This window comes from Staurois parvus, unplaced genomic scaffold (genome assembly GCF_062004578.1).
Source record: "Staurois parvus isolate SC_StPar_1 unplaced genomic scaffold, SC_StPar_1.0 ptg001284l, whole genome shotgun sequence".
Lineage (NCBI taxonomy): Eukaryota > Metazoa > Chordata > Amphibia > Anura > Ranidae > Staurois > Staurois parvus.
In genome coordinates, this window is record NW_028319080.1 from 1,194,791 (window position 1) to 1,219,818 (window position 25,028).

At 37.6% G+C, this 25,028-nt stretch overlaps 1 protein-coding gene and 16 non-coding genes across 18 annotated transcripts in view; all 17 read left to right on the top strand.

Annotated features, from left to right (window-relative positions):
- LOC149437525 (class I histocompatibility antigen, Non-RT1.A alpha-1 chain-like) overlaps positions 1-25,028 on the top strand; it is a 175,914-nt gene that overhangs the window by 141,619 nt on the left and 9,267 nt on the right. The window lies entirely within an intron of this gene.
- Positions 742-800, top strand: LOC149437589 (U7 small nuclear RNA). Its single transcript, XR_016308112.1, has one exon. It is a non-coding gene; the product is annotated as a U7 small nuclear RNA (small nuclear RNA).
- On the top strand, positions 2,300-2,358 carry LOC149437590 (U7 small nuclear RNA). The gene has a single exon (XR_016308113.1). It is a non-coding gene; the product is annotated as a U7 small nuclear RNA (small nuclear RNA).
- Positions 3,858-3,916, top strand: LOC149437591 (U7 small nuclear RNA). The gene has a single exon (XR_016308114.1). It is a non-coding gene; the product is annotated as a U7 small nuclear RNA (small nuclear RNA).
- Positions 5,416-5,474, top strand: LOC149437592 (U7 small nuclear RNA). The gene has a single exon (XR_016308115.1). It is a non-coding gene; the product is annotated as a U7 small nuclear RNA (small nuclear RNA).
- LOC149437593 (U7 small nuclear RNA) lies at positions 6,973-7,031 on the top strand. Its single transcript, XR_016308116.1, has one exon. It is a non-coding gene; the product is annotated as a U7 small nuclear RNA (small nuclear RNA).
- On the top strand, positions 8,531-8,589 carry LOC149437594 (U7 small nuclear RNA). The gene has a single exon (XR_016308117.1). It is a non-coding gene; the product is annotated as a U7 small nuclear RNA (small nuclear RNA).
- LOC149437595 (U7 small nuclear RNA) lies at positions 10,088-10,146 on the top strand. The gene has a single exon (XR_016308119.1). It is a non-coding gene; the product is annotated as a U7 small nuclear RNA (small nuclear RNA).
- Positions 11,645-11,703, top strand: LOC149437596 (U7 small nuclear RNA). Its single transcript, XR_016308120.1, has one exon. It is a non-coding gene; the product is annotated as a U7 small nuclear RNA (small nuclear RNA).
- Positions 13,203-13,261, top strand: LOC149437597 (U7 small nuclear RNA). The gene has a single exon (XR_016308079.1). It is a non-coding gene; the product is annotated as a U7 small nuclear RNA (small nuclear RNA).
- On the top strand, positions 14,760-14,818 carry LOC149437598 (U7 small nuclear RNA). The gene has a single exon (XR_016308080.1). It is a non-coding gene; the product is annotated as a U7 small nuclear RNA (small nuclear RNA).
- On the top strand, positions 16,319-16,377 carry LOC149437599 (U7 small nuclear RNA). Its single transcript, XR_016308122.1, has one exon. It is a non-coding gene; the product is annotated as a U7 small nuclear RNA (small nuclear RNA).
- Positions 17,877-17,935, top strand: LOC149437600 (U7 small nuclear RNA). The gene has a single exon (XR_016308123.1). It is a non-coding gene; the product is annotated as a U7 small nuclear RNA (small nuclear RNA).
- Positions 19,436-19,494, top strand: LOC149437601 (U7 small nuclear RNA). The gene has a single exon (XR_016308082.1). It is a non-coding gene; the product is annotated as a U7 small nuclear RNA (small nuclear RNA).
- On the top strand, positions 20,995-21,053 carry LOC149437602 (U7 small nuclear RNA). The gene has a single exon (XR_016308125.1). It is a non-coding gene; the product is annotated as a U7 small nuclear RNA (small nuclear RNA).
- On the top strand, positions 22,554-22,612 carry LOC149437603 (U7 small nuclear RNA). The gene has a single exon (XR_016308126.1). It is a non-coding gene; the product is annotated as a U7 small nuclear RNA (small nuclear RNA).
- LOC149437604 (U7 small nuclear RNA) lies at positions 24,113-24,171 on the top strand. The gene has a single exon (XR_016308127.1). It is a non-coding gene; the product is annotated as a U7 small nuclear RNA (small nuclear RNA).

Sequence of the window (25,028 nt, forward strand, 5' to 3'; positions counted from 1 at the left end):
TGTCAAATGAGAGCCCAGAGCTGCAAAAGCTGCATTTTTTTCCAGTCCTTGGAAAGAGTCTTTACAGAATTACCACAACAAATCAAAGGGTCTGAGGGGTTTGCTGAAGGGGTGTTGAAAGATTTTACCATGCTCAAGCAGACACACCCCTAATGCAGTTTCAGATCAAATAAAACCAGACTTACCAAAGCATTTTCCTAACCATGCTTTTCAAGAATGTTTCGTGACCTGGCTGTATACGTCAGAGCCCATTAACAGTCTTTTGCAGACTCTTCTAGAGCATGGTTTAGATAGATCTCTCTCTTTTTACTTTGTGTCAAGTTGTGTGTAAAGCTGGCAGTGTTCTGTAAATTTTCCTGGTTACCCAATACAAACAGTTGTAGCTCTGACTGTTTTTGCCGCTGACTTGTGAGTTTTGGAGATATGAAGTTAGAACTTTTGCTTTCAGGAGCTTGGCTTCTAGTTCCCGCCCACTTTCCCAAAGAGCCAATTGGAGAAAACTAATCTGCATATGACTCAGCAAGATTACTCAGTAATATTCTGGGACATTTCTTTGCCTATGATGTGAAATATCTCTGTGTTTTTAAATGAAACATTCATTTTTAAGAGCTGGAGAGTACCAATTGATATATGTATAGAAAATTATATAAATTAAATGAAATTAGAATGGAGATTAAATGTCAGTCTCCATTATTTGAACGCGCTGACTAAAAATGAAGTCTTCTGCCCAAATTTAGCCAAAAGTGTATTTCAGCTCTTTTGCTATCTGTCTAGAAGGTTCTTGTGTTTCAGGAGCCAATGTAATCATGTCAAGGAAAGAAAAGTTGAGATCTTTGTGCTGCAGGTTCATGTACTTATTTACAGTCATCTCTGCCAGCACAGACCATTGCAGAGTAAGGGCTGTTATTTGTACTTTCTCTGAGAATCAAAGATATTTTACAGTATTTCTAAGAAACCATCATACAAAAACCTTAAAATCTTGAGGTTTGAGAGTCTGATGATTACATTCCCAGATCCCAGCCTGTGCAGGGCTTTTCCTGCTCTGGGACAACAATCTGAGAACCAGCAAGTGAGAATGATTGCAACTGGGGCAGGGTAACTACACCGTTAACGCCCATTTACACAAACACTTAAGCTGCCAACACTTGTTTTAATTAAAACGCACACTGTTCCAATAATCAGCTTTTGTCATTCTGACCTTTTTCAAAAGTGTGCAACATTTGCTGCCACACCCAGACCGGAAGGCAACAGAGTTCACAATAAGTACCCTTTTTCAGACTGCAAGTTGATTTTTTATTTTTGATTAAATCATTTTAAGATTCAGCTTACAATTTTAAAAATGTCTGTCAGTAAGAGAAAACAAAAAACGATGCATGAGAAGTTTTATTAATGACTGATGAGGAAGACCTTAAGTAATAGTAAAAATAAATTGGATTAAAAAAAGGAAAAATACTTAGCAAAGATTGTCTGGTCGTTGGATCCATGCAGAGACCCATTCGCTTGTATTGTCCAGTCTGATTAATCAGAATCTCTCAGAAATAGGATTCCATAGTTTCCATGTCAAATGAGAGCCCAGAGCTGCAAAAGCTGCATTTTTTTCCAGTCCTTGGAAAGAGTCTTTACAGAATTACCACAACAAATCAAAGGGTCTGAGGGGTTTGCTGAAGGGGTGTTGAAAGATTTTACCATGCTCAAGCAGACACACCCCTAATGCAGTTTCAGATCAAATAAAACCAGACTTACCAAAGCATTTTCCTAACCATGCTTTTCAAGAATGTTTCGTGACCTGGCTGTATACGTCAGAGCCCATTAACAGTCTTTTGCAGACTCTTCTAGAGCATGGTTTAGATAGATCTCTCTCTTTTTACTTTGTGTCAAGTTGTGTGTAAAGCTGGCAGTGTTCTGTAAATTTTCCTGGTTACCCAATACAAACAGTTGTAGCTCTGACTGTGTTTGCCGCTGACTTGTGAGTTTTGGAGATATGAAGTTAGAACTTTTGCTTTCAGGAGCTTGGCTTCTAGTTCCCGCCCACTTTCCCAAAGAGCCAATTGGAGAAAACTAATCTGCATATGACTCAGCAAGATTACTCAGTAATATTCTGGGACATTTCTTTGCCTATGATGTGAAATATCTCTGTGTTTTTAAATGAAACATTCATTTTTAAGAGCTGGAGAGTACCAATTGATATATGTTTAGAAAATTATATAAACTAAATGAAATTAGAATGGAGATTAAATGTCAGTCTCCATTATTTAAACGCGCTGACTAAAAATGAAGTCTTCTGCCCAAATTTAGCCAAAAGTGTATTTCAGCTCTTTTGCTATCTGTCTAGAAGGTTCTTGTGTTTCAGGAGCCAATGTAATCATGTCAAGGAAAGAAAAGTTGAGATCTTTGTGCTGCAGGTTCATGTACTTATTTACAGTCATCTCTGCCAGCACAGACCATTGCAGAGTAAGGGCTGTTATTTGTACTTTCTCTGAGAATCAAAGATATTTTACAGTATTTCTACGAAACCATCATACAAAAACCTTAAAATCTTGAGGTTTGAGAGTCTGATGATTACATTCCCAGATCCCAGCCTGTGCAGGGCTTTTCCTGCTCTGGGACAACAATCTGAGAACCAGCAAGTGAGAGTGATTGCAACTGGGGCAGGGTAACTACACCGTTAACGCCCATTTACACAAACACTTAAGCTGCCAACACTTGTTTTAATTAAAACGCACACTGTTCCAATAATCAGCTTTTGTCATTCTGACCTTTTTCAAAAGTGTGCAACATTTGCTGCCACACCCAGACCGGAAGGCAACAGAGTTCACAATAAGTACCCTTTTTCAGACTGCAAGTTGATTTTTTATTTTTGATTAAATCATTTTAAGATTCAGCTTACAATTTTAAAAATGTCTGTCAGTAAGAGAAAACAAAAAACGATGCATGAGAAGTTTTATTAATGACTGATGAGGAAGACCTTAAGTAATAGTAAAAATAAATTGGATTAAAAAAAGGAAAAATACTTAGCAAAGATTGTCTGGTCGTTGGATCCATGCAGAGACCCATTCGCTTGTATTGTCCAGTCTGATTAATCAGAATCTCTCAGAAATAGGATTCCATAGTTTCCATGTCAAATGAGAGCCCAGAGCTGCAAAAGCTGCATTTTTTTCCAGTCCTTGGAAAGAGTCTTTACAGAATTACCACAACAAATCAAAGGGTCTGAGGGGTTTGCTGAAGGGGTGTTGAAAGATTTTACCATGCTCAAGCAGACACACCCCTAATGCAGTTTCAGATCAAATAAAACCAGACTTACCAAAGCATTTTCCTAACCATGCTTTTCAAGAATGTTTCGTGACCTGGCTGTATACGTCAGAGCCCATTAACAGTCTTTTGCAGACTCTTCTAGAGCATGGTTTAGATAGATCTCTCTCTTTTTACTTTGTGTCAAGTTGTGTGTAAAGCTGGCAGTGTTCTGTAAATTTTCCTGGTTACCCAATACAAACAGTTGTAGCTCTGACTGTGTTTGCCGCTGACTTGTGAGTTTTGGAGATATGAAGTTAGAACTTTTGCTTTCAGGAGCTTGGCTTCTAGTTCCCGCCCACTTTCCCAAAGAGCCAATTGGAGAAAACTAATCTGCATATGACTCAGCAAGATTACTCAGTAATATTCTGGGACATTTCTTTGCCTATGATGTGAAATATCTCTGTGTTTTTAAATGAAACATTCATTTTTAAGAGCTGGAGAGTACCAATTGATATATGTTTAGAAAATTATATAAACTAAATGAAATTAGACTGGAGATTAAATGTCAGTCTCCATTATTTAAACGCGCTGACTAAAAATGAAGTCTTCTGCCCAAATTTAGCCAAAAGTGTATTTCAGCTCTTTTGCTATCTGTCTAGAAGGTTCTTGTGTTTCAGGAGCCAATGTAATCATGTCAAGGAAAGAAAAGTTGAGATCTTTGTGCTGCAGGTTCATGTACTTATTTACAGTCATCTCTGCCAGCACAGACCATTGCAGAGTAAGGGCTGTTATTTGTACTTTCTCTGAGAATCAAAGATATTTTACAGTATTTCTACGAAACCATCATACAAAAACCTTAAAATCTTGAGGTTTGAGAGTCTGATGATTACATTCCCAGATCCCAGCCTGTGCAGGGCTTTTCCTGCTCTGGGACAACAATCTGAGAACCAGCAAGTGAGAGTGATTGCAACTGGGGCAGGGTAACTACACCGTTAACGCCCGTTTACACAAACACTTAAGCTGCCAACACTTGTTTTAATTAAAACACACACTGTTCCAATAATCAGTTTTTGTCATTCTGACCTTTTTCAAAAGTGTGCAACATTTGCTGCCACACCCAGACCGGAAGGCAACAGAGTTCACAATAAGTACCCTTTTTCAGAGTGCAAGTTGATTTTTTATTTTTGATTAAATCATTTTAAGATTCAGCTTACAATTTTAAAAATGTCTGTCAGTAAGAGAAAACAAAAAACGATGCATGAGAAGTTTTATTAATGACTGATGAGGAAGACCTTAAGTAATAGTAAAAATAAATTGGATTAAAAAAAGGAAAAATACTTAGCAAAGATTGTCTGGTCGTTGGATCCATGCAGAGACCAATTCGCTTGTATTGTCCAGTCTGATTAATCAGAATCTCTCAGAAATAGGATTCCATAGTTTCCATGTCAAATGAGAGCCCAGAGCTGCAAAAGCTGCATTTTTTTCCAGTCCTTGGAAAGAGTCTTTACAGAATTACCACAACAAATCAAAGGGTCTGAGGGGTTTGCTGAAGGGGTGTTGAAAGATTTTACCATGCTCAAGCAGACACACCCCTAATGCAGTTTCAGATCAAATAAAACCAGACTTACCAAAGCATTTTCCTAACCATGCTTTTCAAGAATGTTTCGTGACCTGGCTGTATACGTCAGAGCCCATTAACAGTCTTTTGCAGACTCTTCTAGAGCATGGTTTAGATAGATCTCTCTCTTTTTACTTTGTGTCAAGTTGTGTGTAAAGCTGGCAGTGTTCTGTAAATTTTCCTGGTTACCCAATACAAACAGTTGTAGCTCTGACTGTTTTTGCCGCTGACTTGTGAGTTTTGGAGATATGAAGTTAGAACTTTTGCTTTCAGGAGCTTGGCTTCTAGTTCCCGCCCACTTTCCCAAAGAGCCAATTGGAGAAAACTAATCTGCATATGACTCAGCAAGATTACTCAGTAATATTCTGGGACATTTCTTTGCCTATGATGTGAAATATCTCTGTGTTTTTAAATGAAACATTCATTTTTAAGAGCTGGAGAGTACCAATTGATATATGTATAGAAAATTATATAAATTAAATGAAATTAGAATGGAGATTAAATGTCAGTCTCCATTATTTGAACGCGCTGACTAAAAATGAAGTCTTCTGCCCAAATTTAGCCAAAAGTGTATTTCAGCTCTTTTGCTATCTGTCTAGAAGGTTCTTGTGTTTCAGGAGCCAATGTAATCATGTCAAGGAAAGAAAAGTTGAGATCTTTGTGCTGCAGGTTCATGTACTTATTTACAGTCATCTCTGCCAGCACAGACCATTGCAGAGTAAGGGCTGTTATTTGTACTTTCTCTGAGAATCAAAGATATTTTACAGTATTTCTAAGAAACCATCATACAAAAACCTTAAAATCTTGAGGTTTGAGAGTCTGATGATTACATTCCCAGATCCCAGCCTGTGCAGGGCTTTTCCTGCTCTGGGACAACAATCTGAGAACCAGCAAGTGAGAATGATTGCAACTGGGGCAGGGTAACTACACCGTTAACGCCCATTTACACAAACACTTAAGCTGCCAACACTTGTTTTAATTAAAACGCACACTGTTCCAATAATCAGCTTTTGTCATTCTGACCTTTTTCAAAAGTGTGCAACATTTGCTGCCACACCCAGACCGGAAGGCAACAGAGTTCACAATAAGTACCCTTTTTCAGAGTGAAAGTTGATTTTTTATTTTTGATTAAATCATTTTAAGATTCAGCTTACAATTTTAAAAATGTCTGTCAGTAAGAGAAAACAAAAAACGATGCATGAGAAGTTTTATTAATGACTGATGAGGAAGACCTTAAGTAATAGTAAAAATAAATTGGATTAAAAAAAGGAAAAATACTTAGCAAAGATTGTCTGGTCGTTGGATCCATGCAGAGACCCATTCGCTTGTATTGTCCAGTCTGATTAATCAGAATCTCTCAGAAAAAGGATTCCATAGTTTCCATGTCAAATGAGAGCCCAGAGCTGCAAAAGCTGCATTTTTTCCAGTCCTTGGAAAGAGTCTTTACAGAATTACCACAACAAATCAAAGGGTCTGAGGGGTTTGCTGAAGGGGTGTTGAAAGATTTTACCATGCTCAAGCAGACACACCCCTAATGCAGTTTCAGATCAAATAAAACCAGACTTACCAAAGCATTTTCCTAACCATGCTTTTCAAGAATGTTTCGTGACCTGGCTGTATACGTCAGAGCCCATTAACAGTCTTTTGCAGACTCTTCTAGAGGATGGTTTAGATAGATCTCTCTCTTTTTACTTTGTGTCAAGTTGTGTGTAAAGCTGGCAGTGTTCTGTAAATTTTCCAGGTTACCCAATACAAACAGTTGTAGCTCTGACTGTGTTTGCCGCTGACTTGTGAGTTTTGGAGATATGAAGTTAGAACTTTTGCTTTCAGGAGCTTGGCTTCTAGTTCCCGCCCACTTTCCCAAAGAGCCAATTGGAGAAAACTAATCTGCATATGACTCAGCAAGATTACTCAGTAATATTCTGGGACATTTCTTTGCCTATGATGTGAAATATCTCTGTGTTTTTAAATGAAACATTCATTTTTAAGAGCTGGAGAGTACCAATTGATATATGTTTAGAAAATTATATAAACTAAATGAAATTAGAATGGAGATTAAATGTCAGTCTCCATTATTTAAACGCGCTGACTAAAAATGAAGTCTTCTGCCCAAATTTAGCCAAAAGTGTATTTCAGCTCTTTTGCTATCTGTCTAGAAGGTTCTTGTGTTTCAGGAGCCAATGTAATCATGTCAAGGAAAGAAAAGTTGAGATCTTTGTGCTGCAGGTTCATGTACTTATTTACAGTCATCTCTGCCAGCACAGACCATTGCAGAGTAAGGGCTGTTATTTGTACTTTCTCTGAGAATCAAAGATATTTTACAGTATTTCTACGAAACCATCATACAAAAACCTTAAAATCTTGAGGTTTGAGAGTCTGATGATTACATTCCCAGATCCCAGCCTGTGCAGGGCTTTTCCTGCTCTGGGACAACAATCTGAGAACCAGCAAGTGAGAGTGATTGCAACTGGGGCAGGGTAACTACACCGTTAACGCCCATTTACACAAACACTTAAGCTGCCAACACTTGTTTTAATTAAAACGCACACTGTTCCAATAATCAGCTTTTGTCATTCTGACCTTTTTCAAAAGTGTGCAACATTTGCTGCCACACCCAGACCGGAAGGCAACAGAGTTCACAATAAGTACCCTTTTTCAGACTGCAAGTTGATTTTTTATTTTTGATTAAATCATTTTAAGATTCAGCTTACAATTTTAAAAATGTCTGTCAGTAAGAGAAAACAAAAAACGATGCATGAGAAGTTTTATTAATGACTGATGAGGAAGACCTTAAGTAATAGTAAAAATAAATTGGATTAAAAAAAGGAAAAATACTTAGCAAAGATTGTCTGGTCGTTGGATCCATGCAGAGACCCATTCGCTTGTATTGTCCAGTCTGATTAATCAGAATCTCTCAGAAATAGGATTCCATAGTTTCCATGTCAAATGAGAGCCCAGAGCTGCAAAAGCTGCATTTTTTTCCAGTCCTTGGAAAGAGTCTTTACAGAATTACCACAACAAATCAAAGGGTCTGAGGGGTTTGCTGAAGGGGTGTTGAAAGATTTTACCATGCTCAAGCAGACACACCCCTAATGCAGTTTCAGATCAAATAAAACCAGACTTACCAAAGCATTTTCCTAACCATGCTTTTCAAGAATGTTTCGTGACCTGGCTGTATACGTCAGAGCCCATTAACAGTCTTTTGCAGACTCTTCTAGAGCATGGTTTAGATAGATCTCTCTCTTTTTACTTTGTGTCAAGTTGTGTGTAAAGCTGGCAGTGTTCTGTAAATTTTCCTGGTTACCCAATACAAACAGTTGTAGCTCTGACTGTGTTTGCCGCTGACTTGTGAGTTTTGGAGATATGAAGTTAGAACTTTTGCTTTCAGGAGCTTGGCTTCTAGTTCCCGCCCACTTTCCCAAAGAGCCAATTGGAGAAAACTAATCTGCATATGACTCAGCAAGATTACTCAGTAATATTCTGGGACATTTCTTTGCCTATGATGTGAAATATCTCTGTGTTTTTAAATGAAACATTCATTTTTAAGAGCTGGAGAGTACCAATTGATATATGTTTAGAAAATTATATAAACTAAATGAAATTAGACTGGAGATTAAATGTCAGTCTCCATTATTTAAACGCGCTGACTAAAAATGAAGTCTTCTGCCCAAATTTAGCCAAAAGTGTATTTCAGCTCTTTTGCTATCTGTCTAGAAGGTTCTTGTGTTTCAGGAGCCAATGTAATCATGTCAAGGAAAGAAAAGTTGAGATCTTTGTGCTGCAGGTTCATGTACTTATTTACAGTCATCTCTGCCAGCACAGACCATTGCAGAGTAAGGGCTGTTATTTGTACTTTCTCTGAGAATCAAAGATATTTTACAGTATTTCTACGAAACCATCATACAAAAACCTTAAAATCTTGAGGTTTGAGAGTCTGATGATTACATTCCCAGATCCCAGCCTGTGCAGGGCTTTTCCTGCTCTGGGACAACAATCTGAGAACCAGCAAGTGAGAGTGATTGCAACTGGGGCAGGGTAACTACACCGTTAACGCCCGTTTACACAAACACTTAAGCTGCCAACACTTGTTTTAATTAAAACACACACTGTTCCAATAATCAGTTTTTGTCATTCTGACCTTTTTCAAAAGTGTGCAACATTTGCTGCCACACCCAGACCGGAAGGCAACAGAGTTCACAATAAGTACCCTTTTTCAGAGTGCAAGTTGATTTTTTATTTTTGATTAAATCATTTTAAGATTCAGCTTACAATTTTAAAAATGTCTGTCAGTAAGAGAAAACAAAAAACGATGCATGAGAAGTTTTATTAATGACTGATGAGGAAGACCTTAAGTAATAGTAAAAATAAATTGGATTAAAAAAAGGAAAAATACTTAGCAAAGATTGTCTGGTCGTTGGATCCATGCAGAGACCAATTCGCTTGTATTGTCCAGTCTGATTAATCAGAATCTCTCAGAAATAGGATTCCATAGTTTCCATGTCAAATGAGAGCCCAGAGCTGCAAAAGCTGCATTTTTTCCAGTCCTTGGAAAGAGTCTTTACAGAATTACCACAACAAATCAAAGGGTCTGAGGGGTTTGCTGAAGGGGTGTTGAAAGATTTTACCATGCTCAAGCAGACACACCCCTAATGCAGTTTCAGATCAAATAAAACCAGACTTACCAAAGCATTTTCCTAACCATGCTTTTCAAGAATGTTTCGTGACCTGGCTGTATACGTCAGAGCCCATTAACAGTCTTTTGCAGACTCTTCTAGAGCATGGTTTAGATAGATCTCTCTCTTTTTACTTTGTGTCAAGTTGTGTGTAAAGCTGGCAGTGTTCTGTAAATTTTCTTGGTTACCCAATACAAACAGTTGTAGCTCTGACTGTTTTTGCCGCTGACTTGTGAGTTTTGGAGATATGAAGTTAGAACTTTTGCTTTCAGGAGCTTGGCTTCTAGTTCCCGCCCACTTTCCCAAAGAGCCAATTGGAGAAAACTAATCTGCATATGACTCAGCAAGATTACTCAGTAATATTCTGGGACATTTCTTTGCCTATGATGTGAAATATCTCTGTGTTTTTAAATGAAACATTCATTTTTAAGAGCTGGAGAGTACCAATTGATATATGTTTAGAAAATTATATAAACTAAATGAAATTAGAATGGAGATTAAATGTCAGTCTCCATTATTTGAACGCGCTGACTAAAAATGAAGTCTTCTGCCCAAATTTAGCCAAAAGTGTATTTCAGCTCTTTTGCTATCTGTCTAGAAGGTTCTTGTGTTTCAGGAGCCAATGTAATCATGTCAAGGAAAGAAAAGTTGAGATCTTTGTGCTGCAGGTTCATGTACTTATTTACAGTCATCTCTGCCAGCACAGACCATTGCAGAGTAAGGGCTGTTATTTGTACTTTCTCTGAGAATCAAAGATATTTTACAGTATTTCTAAGAAACCATCATACAAAAACCTTAAAATCTTGAGGTTTGAGAGTCTGATGATTACATTCCCAGATCCCAGCCTGTGCAGGGCTTTTCCTGCTCTGGGACAACAATCTGAGAACCAGCAAGTGAGAATGATTGCAACTGGGGCAGGGTAACTACACCGTTAACGCCCATTTACACAAACACTTAAGCTGCCAACACTTGTTTTAATTAAAACGCACACTGTTCCAATAATCAGCTTTTGTCATTCTGACCTTTTTCAAAAGTGTGCAACATTTGCTGCCACACCCAGACCGGAAGGCAACAGAGTTCACAATAAGTACCCTTTTTCAGAGTGAAAGTTGATTTTTTATTTTTGATTAAATCATTTTAAGATTCAGCTTACAATTTTAAAAATGTCTGTCAGTAAGAGAAAACAAAAAACGATGCATGAGAAGTTTTATTAATGACTGATGAGGAAGACCTTAAGTAATAGTAAAAATAAATTGGATTAAAAAAAGGAAAAATACTTAGCAAAGATTGTCTGGTCGTTGGATCCATGCAGAGACCCATTCGCTTGTATTGTCCAGTCTGATTAATCAGAATCTCTCAGAAAAAGGATTCCATAGTTTCCATGTCAAATGAGAGCCCAGAGCTGCAAAAGCTGCATTTTTTCCAGTCCTTGGAAAGAGTCTTTACAGAATTACCACAACAAATCAAAGGGTCTGAGGGGTTTGCTGAAGGGGTGTTGAAAGATTTTACCATGCTCAAGCAGACACACCCCTAATGCAGTTTCAGATCAAATAAAACCAGACTTACCAAAGCATTTTCCTAACCATGCTTTTCAAGAATGTTTCGTGACCTGGCTGTATACGTCAGAGCCCATTAACAGTCTTTTGCAGACTCTTCTAGAGGATGGTTTAGATAGATCTCTCTCTTTTTACTTTGTGTCAAGTTGTGTGTAAAGCTGGCAGTGTTCTGTAAATTTTCCAGGTTACCCAATACAAACAGTTGTAGCTCTGACTGTGTTTGCCGCTGACTTGTGAGTTTTGGAGATATGAAGTTAGAACTTTTGCTTTCAGGAGCTTGGCTTCTAGTTCCCGCCCACTTTCCCAAAGAGCCAATTGGAGAAAACTAATCTGCATATGACTCAGCAAGATTACTCAGTAATATTCTGGGACATTTCTTTGCCTATGATGTGAAATATCTCTGTGTTTTTAAATGAAACATTCATTTTTAAGAGCTGGAGAGTACCAATTGATATATGTTTAGAAAATTATATAAACTAAATGAAATTAGAATGGAGATTAAATGTCAGTCTCCATTATTTAAACGCGCTGACTAAAAATGAAGTCTTCTGCCCAAATTTAGCCAAAAGTGTATTTCAGCTCTTTTGCTATCTGTCTAGAAGGTTCTTGTGTTTCAGGAGCCAATGTAATCATGTCAAGGAAAGAAAAGTTGAGATCTTTGTGCTGCAGGTTCATGTACTTATTTACAGTCATCTCTGCCAGCACAGACCATTGCAGAGTAAGGGCTGTTATTTGTACTTTCTCTGAGAATCAAAGATATTTTACAGTATTTCTACGAAACCATCATACAAAAACCTTAAAATCTTGAGGTTTGAGAGTCTGATGATTACATTCCCAGATCCCAGCCTGTGCAGGGCTTTTCCTGCTCTGGGACAACAATCTGAGAACCAGCAAGTGAGAGTGATTGCAACTGGGGCAGGGTAACTACACCGTTAACGCCCATTTACACAAACACTTAAGCTGCCAACACTTGTTTTAATTAAAACGCACACTGTTCCAATAATCAGCTTTTGTCATTCTGACCTTTTTCAAAAGTGTGCAACATTTGCTGCCACACCCAGACCGGAAGGCAACAGAGTTCACAATAAGTACCCTTTTTCAGAGTGCAAGTTGATTTTTTATTTTTGATTAAATCATTTTAAGATTCAGCTTACAATTTTAAAAATGTCTGTCAGTAAGAGAAAACAAAAAACGATGCATGAGAAGTTTTATTAATGACTGATGAGGAAGACCTTAAGTAATAGTAAAAATAAATTGGATTAAAAAAAGGAAAAATACTTAGCAAAGATTGTCTGGTCGTTGGATCCATGCAGAGACCAATTCGCTTGTATTGTCCAGTCTGATTAATCAGAATCTCTCAGAAAAAGGATTCCATAGTTTCCATGTCAAATGAGAGCCCAGAGCTGCAAAAGCTGCATTTTTTTCCAGTCCTTGGAAAGAGTCTTTACAGAATTACCACAACAAATCAAAGGGTCTGAGGGGTTTGCTGAAGGGGTGTTGAAAGATTTTACCATGCTCAAGCAGACACACCCCTAATGCAGTTTCAGATCAAATAAAACCAGACTTACCAAAGCATTTTCCTAACCATGCTTTTCAAGAATGTTTCGTGACCTGGCTGTATACGTCAGAGCCCATTAACAGTCTTTTGCAGACTCTTCTAGAGCATGGTTTAGATAGATCTCTCTCTTTTTACTTTGTGTCAAGTTGTGTGTAAAGCTGGCTGTGTTCTGTAAATTTTCCTGGTTACCCACTACAAACAGTTGTAGCTCTGACTGTTTTTGCCGCTGACTTGTGAGTTTTGGAGATATGAAGTTAGAACTTTTGCTTTCAGGAGCTTGGCTTCTAGTTCCCGCCCACTTTCCCAAAGAGCCAATTGGAGAAAACTAATCTGCATATGACTCAGCAAGATTACTCAGTAATATTCTGGGACATTTCTTTGCCTATGATGTGAAATATCTCTGTGTTTTTAAATGAAACATTCATTTTTAAGAGCTGGAGAGTACCAATTAATATATGTTTAGAAAATTATTTAAACTAAATGAAATTAGAATAGAGATTAAATGTCAGTCTCCATTATTTGAACGCGCTGACTAAAAATGAAGTCTTCTGCCCAAATTTAGCCAAAAGTGTATTTTAGCTCTTTTGCTATCTGTCTAGAAGGTTCTTGTGTTTCAGGAGCCAATGTAATCATGTCAAGGAAAGAAAAGTTGAGATCTTTGTGCTGCAGGTTCATGTACTTATTTACAGTCATCTCTGCTAGCACAGACCATTGCAGAGTAAGGGCTGTTATTTGTACTTTCTCTGAGAATCAAAGATATTTTACAGTATTTCTACGAAACCATCATACAAAAACCTTAAAATCTTGAGGTTTGAGAGTCTGATGATTACATTCCCAGATCCCAGCCTGTGCAGGGCTTTTCCTGCTCTGGGACAACAATCTGAGAACCAGCAAGTGAGAGTGATTGCAACTGGGGCAGGGTAACTACACCGTTAACGCCCATTTACACAAACACTTTAGCTGCCAACACTTGTTTTAATTAAAACACACACTGTTCCAATAATCAGCTTTTGTCATTCTGACCTTTTTCAAAAGTGTGCAACATTTGCTGCCACACCCAGACCGGAAGGCAACAGAGTTCACAATAAGTACCCTTTTTCAGAGTGAAAGTTGATTTTTTATTTTTGATTAAATCATTTTAAGATTCAGCTTACAATTTTAAAAATGTCTGTCAGTAAGAGAAAACAAAAAACGATGCATGAGAAGTTTTATTAATGACTGATGAGGAAGACCTTAAGTAATAGTAAAAATAAATTGGATTAAAAAAAGGAAAAATACTTAGCAAAGATTGTCTGGTCGTTGGATCCATGCAGAGACCAATTCGCTTGTATTGTCCAGTCTGATTAATCAGAATCTCTCAGAAATAGGATTCCATAGTTTCCATGTCAAATGAGAGCCCAGAGCTGCAAAAGCTGCATTTTTTCCAGTCCTTGGAAAGAGTCTTTACAGAATTACCACAACAAATCAAAGGGTCTGAGGGGTTTGCTGAAGGGGTGTTGAAAGATTTTATCATGCTCAAGCAGGCACACCCCTAATGCAGTTTCAGATCAAATAAAACCAGACTTACCAAAGCATTTTCCTAACCATGCTTTTCAAGAATGTTTCGTGACCTGGCTGTATACGTCAGAGCCCATTAACAGTCTTTTGCAGACTCTTCTAGAGCATGGTTTAGATAGATCTCTCTCTTTTTACTTTGTGTCAAGTTGTGTGTAAAGCTGGCTGTGTTCTGTAAATTTTCCTGGTTACCCACTACAAACAGTTGTAGCTCTGACTGTTTTTGCCGCTGACTTGTGAGTTTTGGAGATATGAAGTTAGAACTTTTGCTTTCAGGAGCTTGGCTTCTAGTTCCCGCCCACTTTCCCAAAGAGCCAATTGGAGAAAACTAATCTGCATATGACTCAGCAAGATTACTCAGTAATATTCTGGGACATTTCTTTGCCTATGATGTGAAATATCTCTGTGTTTTTAAATGAAACATTCATTTTTAAGAGCTGGAGAGTACCAATTAATATATGTTTAGAAAATTATTTAAACTAAATGAAATTAGAATGGAGATTAAATGTCAGTCTCCATTATTTGAACGCGCTGACTAAAAATGAAGTCTTCTGCCCAAATTTAGCCAAAAGTGTATTTTAGCTCTTTTGCTATCTGTCTAGAAGGTTCTTGTGTTTCAGGAGCCAATGTAATCATGTCAAGGAAAGAAAAGTTGAGATCTTTGTGCTACAGGTTCATGTACTTATTTACAGTCATCTCTGCTAGCACAGACCATTGCAGAGTAAGGGCTGTTATTTGTACTTTCTCTGAGAATCAAAGATATTTTACAGTATTTCTACGAAACCATCATACAAAAACCTTAAAATCTTGAGGTTTGAGAGTCCGATGATTACATTCCCAGATCCCAGCCTGTGCAGGGCTTTTCCTGCTCTGGGACAACAATCTGAGAACCAGCAAGTGAGAGTGATTGCAACTGGGGCAGGGTAACTACACCGTTAACGCCCATTTAAACAAACACTTAAGCTGCCAACACTTGTTTTAATTAAAACACACACTGTTCCAATAATCAGCTTTTGTCATTCTGACCTTTTTCAAAAGTGTGCAACATTTGCTGCCACACCCAGACCGGAAGGCAACAGAGTTCACAATAAGTACCCTTTTTCAGAGTGCAAGTTGATTTTTTTATTTTTGATTAAATCATTTTAAGATTCAGCTTACAATTTTAAAAATGTCTGTCAGTAAGAGAAAACAAAAAACGATGCATGAGAAGTTTTATTAATGACTGATGAGGAAGACCTTAAGTAATAGTAAAAATAAATTGGATTAAAAAAAGGAAAAATACTTAGCAAAGATTGTCTGGTCGTTGGATCCATGCAGAGACCAATTCGCTTGTATTGTCCAGTCTGATTAATCAGAATCTCTCAGAAAAATGATTCCATAGTTTCCATGTCAAATGAGAGCCCAGAGCTGCAAAAGCTGCATTTTTTTCCAGTCCTTGGAAAGAGTCTTTACAGAATTACCACAACAAATCAAAGGGTCTGAGGGGTTTGCTGAAGGGGTGTTGAAAGATTTTACCATGCTCAAGCAGACACACCCCTAATGCAGTTTCAGATCAAATAAAACCAGACTTACCAAAGCATTTTCCTAACCATGCTTTTCAAGAATGTTTCGTGACCTGGCTGTATACGTCAGAGCCCATTAACAGTCTTTTGCAGACTCTTCTAGAGCATGGTTTAGATAGATCTCTCTCTTTTTACTTTGTGTCAAGTTGTGTGTAAAGCTGGCTGTGTTCTGTAAATTTTCCTGGTTACCCACTACAAACAGTTGTAGCTCTGACTGTTTTTGCCGCTGACTTGTGAGTTTTGGAGATATGAAGTTAGAACTTTTGCTTTCAGGAGCTTGGCTTCTAGTTCCCGCCCACTTTCCCAAAGAGCCAATTGGAGAAACCTAATCTGCATATGACTCAGCAAGATTACTCAGTAATATTCTGGGACATTTCTTTGCCTATGATGTGAAATATCTCTGTGTTTTTAAATGAAACATTCATTTTTAAGAGCTGGAGAGTACCAATTGATATATGTTTAGAAAATTATTTAAACTAAATGAAATTAGAATGGAGATTAAATGTCAGTCTCCATTATTTGAACGCGCTGACTAAAAATGAAGTCTTCTGCCCAAATTTAGCCTAAAGTGTATTTCAGCTCTTTTGCTATCTGTCTAGAAGGTTCTTGTGTTTCAGGAGCCAATGTAATCATGTCAAGGAAAGAAAAGTTGAGATCTTTGTGCTGCAGGTTCATGTACTTATTTACAGTCATCTCTGCTAGCACAGACCATTGCAGAGTAAGGGCTGTTATTTGTACTTTCTCTGAGAATCAAAGATATTTTACAGTATTTCTACGAAACCATCATACAAAAACCTTAAAATCTTGAGGTTTGAGAGTCTGATGATTACATTCCCAGATCCCAGCCTGTGCAGGGCTTTTCCTGCTCTGGGACAACAATCTGAGAACCAGCAAGTGAGAGTGATTGCAACTGGGGCAGGGTAACTACACCGTTAACGCCCATTTACACAAACACTTTAGCTGCCAACACTTGTTTTAATTAAAACACACACTGTTCCAATAATCAGATTTTGTCATTCTGACCTTTTTCAAAAGTGTGCAACATTTGCTGCCACACCCAGACCGGAAGGCAACAGAGTTCACAATAAGTACCCTTTTTCAGAGTGCAAGTTGATTTTTTATTTTTGATTAAATCATTTTAAGATTCAGCTTACAATTTTAAAAATGTCTGTCAGTAAGAGAAAACAAAAAACGATGCATGAGAAGTTTTATTAATGACTGATGAGGAAGACCTTAAGTAATAGTAAAAATAAATTGGATTAAAAAAAGGAAAAATACTTAGCAAAGATTGTCTGGTCGTTGGATCCATGCAGAGACCAATTCGCTTGTATTGTCCAGTCTGATTAATCAGAATCTCTCAGAAATAGGATTCCATAGTTTCCATGTCAAATGAGAGCCCAGAGCTGCAAAAGCTGCATTTTTTTCCAGTCCTTGGAAAGAGTCTTTACAGAATTACCACAACAAATCAAAGGGTCTGAGGGGTTTGCTGAAGGGGTGTTGAAAGATTTTACCATGCTCAAGCAGACACACCCCTAATGCAGTTTCAGATCAAATAAAACCAGACTTACCAAAGCATTTTCCTAACCATGCTTTTCAAGAATGTTTCGTGACCTGGCTGTATACGTCAGAGCCCATTAACAGTCTTTTGCAGACTCTTCTAGAGCATGGTTTAGATAGATCTCTCTCTTTTTACTTTGTGTCAAGTTGTGTGTAAAGCTGGCTGTGTTCTGTAAATTTTCCTGGTTACCCACTACAAACAGTTGTAGCTCTGATTGTTTTTGCCGCTGACTTGTGAGTTTTGGAGATATGAAGTTAGAACCTTTGCTTTCAGGAGCTTGGCTTCTAGTTCCCGCCCACTTTCCCAAAGAGCCAATTGGAGAAACCTAATCTGCATATGACTCAGCAAGATTACTCAGTAATATTCTGGGACATTTCTTTGCCTATGATGTGAAATATCTCTGTGTTTTTAAATGAAACATTCATTTTTAAGAGCTGGAAAGTACCAATTGATATATGTTTAGAAAATTATTTAAACTAAATGAAATTAGAATGGAGATTAAATGTCAGTCTCCATTATTTGAACGCGCTGACTAAAAATGAAGTCTTCTGCCCAAATTTAGCCAAAAGTGTATTTCAGCTCTTTTGCTATCTGTCTAGAAGGTTCTTGTGTTTCAGGAGCCAATGTAATCATGTCAAGGAAAGAAAAGTTGAGATCTTTGTGCTGCAGGTTCATGTACTTATTTACAGTCATCTCTGCTAGCACAGACCATTGCAGAGTAAGGGCTGTTATTTGTACTTTCTCTGAGAATCAAAGATATTTTACAGTATTTCTACGAAACCATCATACAAAAACCTTCAAATCTTGAGGTTTGAGAGTCTGATGATTACATTCCCAGATCCCAGCCTGTGCAGGGCTTTTCCTGCTCTGGGACAACAATCTGAGAACCAGCAAGTGAGAGTGATTGCAACTGGGGCAGGGTAACTACACCGTTAACGCCCATTTAAACAAACACTTAAGCTGCCAACACTTGTTTTAATTAAAACACACACTGTTCCAATATTCAGCTTTTGTCATTCTGACCTTTTTCAAAAGTGTACAACATTTGCTGCCACACCCAGACCGGAAGGCAACAGAGTTCACAATAAGTACCCTTTTTCAGAGTGAAAGTTGATTTTTTTATTTTTGATTACATCATTTTAAGATTCAGCTTACAATTTTAAAAATGTCTGTCAGTAAGAGAAAACAAAAAATGATGCATGAGAAGTTTTATTAATGACTGATGAGGAAGATCTTAAGTAATAGTAAAAATAAATTGGATTAAAAAAAGGAAAAATACTTAGCAAAGATTGTCTGGTCGTTGGATCCATGCAGAGACCAATTCGCTTGTATTGTCCAGTCTGATTAATCAGAATCTCTCAGAAATAGGATTCCATAGTTTCCATGTCAAATGAGAGCCCAGAGCTGCAAAAGCTGCATTTTTTTCCAGTCCTTGGAAAGAGTCTTTACAGAATTACCACAACAAATCAAAGGGTCTGAGGGGTTTGCTGAAGGGGTGTTGAAAGATTTTACCATGCTCAAGCAGACACACCCCTAATGCAGTTTCAGATCAAATAAAACCAGACTTACCAAAGCATTTTCCTAACCATGCTTTTCAAGATTGTTTCGTGACCTGGCTGTATACGTCAGAGCCCATTAACAGTCTTTTGCAGACTCTTCTAGAGCATGGTTTAGATAGATCTCTCTCTTTTTACTTTGTGTCAAGTTGTGTGTAAAGCTGGCTGTGTTCTGTAAATTTTCCTGGTTACCCACTACAAACAGTTGTAGCTCTGACTGTTTTTGCCGCTGACTTGTGAGTTTTGGAGATATGAAGTTAGAACTTTTGCTTTCAGGAGCTTGGCTTCTAGTTCCCGCCCACTTTCCCAAAGAGCCAATTGGAGAAAACTAATCTGCATATGACTCAGCAAGATTACTCAGTAATATTCTGGGACATTTCTTTGCCTATGATGTGAAATATCTCTGTGTTTTTAAATGAAACATTCATTTTTAAGAGCTGGAGAGTACCAATTAATATATGTTTAGAAAATTATTTAAACTAAATGAAATTAGAATGGAGATTAAATGTCAGTCTCCATTATTTGAACGCGCTGACTAAAAATGAAGTCTTCTGCCCAAATTTAGCCAAAAGTGTATTTTAGCTCTTTTGCTATCTGTCTAGAAGGTTCTTGTGTTTCAGGAGCCAATGTAATCATGTCAAGGAAAGAAAAGTTGAGATCTTTGTGCTGCAGGTTCATGTACTTATTTACAGTCATCTCTGCTAGCACAGACCATTGCAGAGTAAGGGCTGTTATTTGTACTTTCTCTGAGAATCAAAGATATTTTACAGTATTTCTACAAAACCATCATACAAAAACCTTAAAATCTTGAGGTTTGAGAGTCTGATGATTACATTCCCAGATCCCAGCCTGTGCAGGGCTTTTCCTGCTCTGGGACAACAATCTGAGAACCAGCAAGTGAGAGTGATTGCAACTGGGGCAGGGTAACTACACCGTTAACGCCCATTTAAACAAACACTTAAGCTGCCAACACTTGTTTTAATTAAAACACACACTGTTCCAATAATCAGCTTTTGTCATTCTGACCTTTTTCAAAAGTGTGCAACATTTGCTGCCACACCCAGACCGGAAGGCAACAGAGTTCACACTAAGTACCCTTTTTCAGAGTGCAAGTTGATTTTTTTATTTTTGATTAAATCATTTTAAGATTCAGCTTACAATTTTAAAAATGTCTGTCAGTAAGAGAAAACAAAAAACGATGCATGAGAAGTTTTATTAATGACTGATGAGGAAGACCTTAAGTAATAGTAAAAATAAATTGGATTAAAAAAAGGAAAAATACTTAGCAAAGATTGTCTGGTCGTTGGATCCATGCAGAGACCAATTCGCTTGTATTGTCCAGTCTGATTAATCAGAATCTCTCAGAAATAGGATTCCATAGTTTCCATGTCAAATGAGAGCCCAGAGCTGCAAAAGCTGCATTTTTTTCCAGTCCTTGGAAAGAGTCTTTACAGAATTACCACAACAAATCAAAGGGTCTGAGGGGTTTGCTGAAGGGGTGTTGAAAGATTTTACCATGCTCAAGCAGACACACCCCTAATGCAGTTTCAGATCAAATAAAACCAGACTTACCAAAGCATTTTCCTAACCATGCTTTTCAAGAATGTTTCGTGACCTGGCTGTATACGTCAGAGCCCATTAACAGTCTTTTGCAGACTCTTCTAGAGCATGGTTTAGATAGATCTCTCTCTTTTTACTTTGTGTCAAGTTGTGTGTAAAGCTGGCTGTGTTCTGTAAATTTTCCTGGTTACCCACTACAAACAGTTGTAGCTCTGACTGTTTTTGCCGCTGACTTGTGAGTTTTGGAGATATGAAGTTAGAACTTTTGCTTTCAGGAGCTTGGCTTCTAGTTCCCGCCCACTTTCCCAAAGAGCCAATTGGAGAAACCTAATCTGCATATGACTCAGCAAGATTACTCAGTAATATTCTGGGACATTTCTTTGCCTATGATGTGAAATATCTCTGTGTTTTTAAATGAAACATTCATTTTTAAGAGCTGGAAAGTACCAATTGATATATGTTTAGAAAATTATATAAACTAAATGAAATTAGAATGGAGATTAAATGTCAGTCTCCATTATTTGAACGCGCTGACTAAAAATGAAGTCTTCTGCCCAAATTTAGCCAAAAGTGTATTTCAGCTCTTTTGCTATCTGTCTAGAAGGTTCTTGTGTTTCAGGAGCCAATGTAATCATGTCAAGGAAAGAAAAGTTGAGATCTTTGTGCTGCAGGTTCATGTACTTATTTACAGTCATCTCTGCTAGCACAGACCATTGCAGAGTAAGGGCTGTTATTTGTACTTTCTCTGAGAATCAAAGATATTTTACAGTATTTCTACGAAACCATCATACAAAAACCTTCAAATCTTGAGGTTTGAGAGTCTGATGATTACATTCCCAGATCCCAGCCTGTGCAGGGCTTTTCCTGCTCTGGGACAACAATCTGAGAACCAGCAAGTGAGAGTGATTGCAACTGGGGCAGGGTAACTACACTGTTAACGCCCATTTAAACAAACACTTAAGCTGCCAACACTTGTTTTAATTAAAACACACACTGTTCCAATAATCAGCTTTTGTCATTCTGACCTTTTTCAAAAGTGTGCAACATTTGCTGCCACACCCAGACCGGAAGGCAACAGAGTTCACAATAAGTACCCTTTTTCAGAGTGCAAGTTGATTTTTTTATTTTTGATTAAATCATTTTAAGATTCAGCTTACAATTTTAAAAATGTCTGTCAGTAAGAGAAAACAAAAAACGATGCATGAGAAGTTTTATTAATGACTGATGAGGAAGACCTTAAGTAATAGTAAAAATAAATTGGATTAAAAAAAGGAAAAATACTTAGCAAAGATTGTCTGGTCGTTGGATCCATGCAGAGACCAATTCGCTTGTATTGTCCAGTCTGATTAATCAGAATCTCTCAGAAATAGGATTCCATAGTTTCCATGTCAAATGAGAGCCCAGAGCTGCAAAAGCTGCATTTTTTTCCAGTCCTTGGAAAGAGTCTTTACAGAATTACCACAACAAATCAAAGGGTCTGAGGGGTTTGCTGAAGGGGTGTTGAAAGATTTTACCATGCTCAAGCAGACACACCCCTAATGCAGTTTCAGATCAATTAAAACCAGACTTACCAAAGCATTTTCCTAACCATGCTTTTCAAGAATGTTTCGTGACCTGGCTGTATACGTCAGAGCCCATTAACAGTCTTTTGCAGACTCTTCTAGAGCATGGTTTAGATAGATCTCTCTCTTTTTACTTTGTGTCAAGTTGTGTGTAAAGCTGGCAGTGTTCTGTAAATTTTCCTGGTTACCCACTACAAACAATTGTAGCTCTGACTGTTTTTGCCGCTGACTTGTGAGTTTTGGAGATATGAAGTTAGAACTTTTGCTTTCAGGAGCTTGGCTTCTAGTTCCCGCCCACTTTCCCAAAGAGCCAATTGGAGAAACCTAATCTTCATATGACTCAGCAAGATTACTCAGTAATATTCTGGGACATTTCTTTGCCTATGATGTGAAATATCTCTGTGTTTTTAAATGAAACATTCATTTTTAAGAGCTGGAGAGTACCAATTGATATATGTTTAGAAAATTATTTAAACTAAATGAAATTAGAATGGAGATTAAATGTCAGTCTCCATTATTTAAACGCGCTGACTAAAAATGAAGTCTTCTGCCCAAATTTAGCCAAAAGTGTATTTCAGCTCTTTTGCTATCTGTCTAGAAGGTTCTTGTGTTTCAGGAGCCAATGTAATCATGTCAAGGAAAGAAAAGTTGAGATCTTTGTGCTGCAGGTTCATGTACTTATTTACAGTCATCTCTGCTAGCACAGACCATTGCAGAGTAACGGCTGTTATTTGTACTTTCTCTGAGAATCAAAGATATTTTACAGTATTTCTACGAAACCATCATACAAAAACCTTAAAATCTTGAGGTTTGAGAGTCTGATGATTACATTCCCAGATCCCAGCCTGTGCAGGGCTTTTCCTGCTCTGGGACAACAATCTGAGAACCAGCAAGTGAGAGTGATAGCAACTGGGGCAGGGTAACTACACCGTTAACGCCCATTTAAACAAACACTTAAGCTGCCAACACTTGTTTTAATTAAAACACACACTGTTCCAATAATCAGCTTTTGTCATTCTGACCTTTTTCAAAAGTGTGCAACATTTGCTGCCACACCCAGACCGGAAGGCAACAGAGTTCACAATAAGTACCCTTTTTCAGAGTGCAAGTTGATTTTTTTATTTTTGATTACATCATTTTAAGATTCAGCTTACAATTTTAAAAATGTCTGTCTGTAAGAGAAAACAAAAAACGATGCATGAGAAGTTTTATTAATGACTGACGAGGAAGACCTTAAGTAATAGTAAAAATAAATTGGATTAAAAAAAGGAAAAATACTTAACAAAGATTGTCTGGTCGTTGGATCCATGCAGAGACCAATTCGCTTGTATTGTCCAGTCTGATTAATCAGAATCTCTCAGAAATAGGATTCCATAGTTTCCATGTCAAATGAGAGCCCAGAGCTGCAAAAGCTGCATTTTGTTCCAGTCCTTGGAAAGAGTCTTTACAGAATTACCACAACAAATCAAAGGGTCTGAGGGGTTTGCTGAAGGGGTGTTGAAAGATTTTACCATGCTCAAGCAGACACACCCCTAATGCAGTTTCAGATCAAATAAAACCAGACTTACCAAAGCATTTTCCTAACCATGCTTTTCAAGAATGTTTCGTGACCTGGCTGTATACGTCAGAGCCCATTAACAGTCTTTTGCAGACTCTTCTAGAGCATGGTTTAGATAGATCTCTCTCTTTTTACTTTGTGTCAAGTTGTGTGTAAAGCTGGCAGTGTTCTGTAAATTTTCCTGGTTACCCAATACAAACAGTTGTAGCTCTGACTGTGTTTGCCGCTGACTTGTGAGTTTTGGAGATATGAAGTTAGAACTTTTGCTTTCAGGAGCTTGGCTTCTAGTTCCCGCCCACTTTCCCAAAGAGCCTATTGGAGAAAACTAATCTGCATATGACTCAGCAAGATTACTCAGTAATATTCTGGGACATTTCTTTGCCTATGATGTGAAATATCTCTGTGTTTTTAAATGAAACATTCATTTATAAGAGCTGGAGAGTACCAATTAATATATGTTTAGAAAATTATATAAACTAAATGAAATTAGAATGGAGATTAAATGTCAGTCTCCATTATTTGAACGCGCTGACTAAAAATGAAGTCTTCTGCCCAAATTTAGCCAAAAGTGTATTTCAGCTCTTTTGCTATCTGTCTAGAAGGTTCTTGTGTTTCAGGAGCCAATGTAATCATGTCAAGGAAAGAAAAGTTGAGATCTTTGTGCTGCAGGTTCATGTACTTATTTACAGTCATCTCTGCTAGCACAGACCATTGCAGAGTAAGGGCTGTTATTTGTACTTTCTCTGAGAATCAAAGATATTTTACAGTATTTCTACGAAACCATCATACAAAAACCTTCAAATCTTGAGGTTTGAGAGTCTGATGATTACATTCCCAGATCCCAGCCTGTGCAGGGCTTTTCCTGCTCTGGGACAACAATCTGAGAACCAGCAAGTGAGAGTGATTGCAACTGGGGCAGGGTAACTACACCGTTAACGCCCATTTAAACAAACACTTAAGCTGCCAACACTTGTTTTAATTAAAACACACACTGTTCCAATAATCAGCTTTTGTCATTCTGACCTTTTTCAAAAGTGTGCAACATTTGCTGCCACACCCAGACCGGAAGGCAACAGAGTTCACAATAAGTACCCTTTTTCAGAGTGCAAGTTGATTTTTTTATTTTTGATTAAATCATTTTAAGATTCAGCTTACAATTTTAAAAATGTCTGTCAGTAAGAGAAAACAAAAAACGATGCATGAGAAGTTTTATTAATGACTGATGAGGAAGACCTTAAGTAATAGTAAAAATAAATTGGATTAAAAAAAGGAAAAATACTTAGCAAAGATTGTCTGGTCGTTGGATCCATGCAGAGACCAATTCGCTTGTATTGTCCAGTCTGATTAATCAGAATCTCTCAGAAATAGGATTCCATAGTTTCCATGTCAAATGAGAGCCCAGAGCTGCAAAAGCTGCATTTTTTTCCAGTCCTTGGAAAGAGTCTTTACAGAATTACCACAACAAATCAAAGGGTCTGAGGG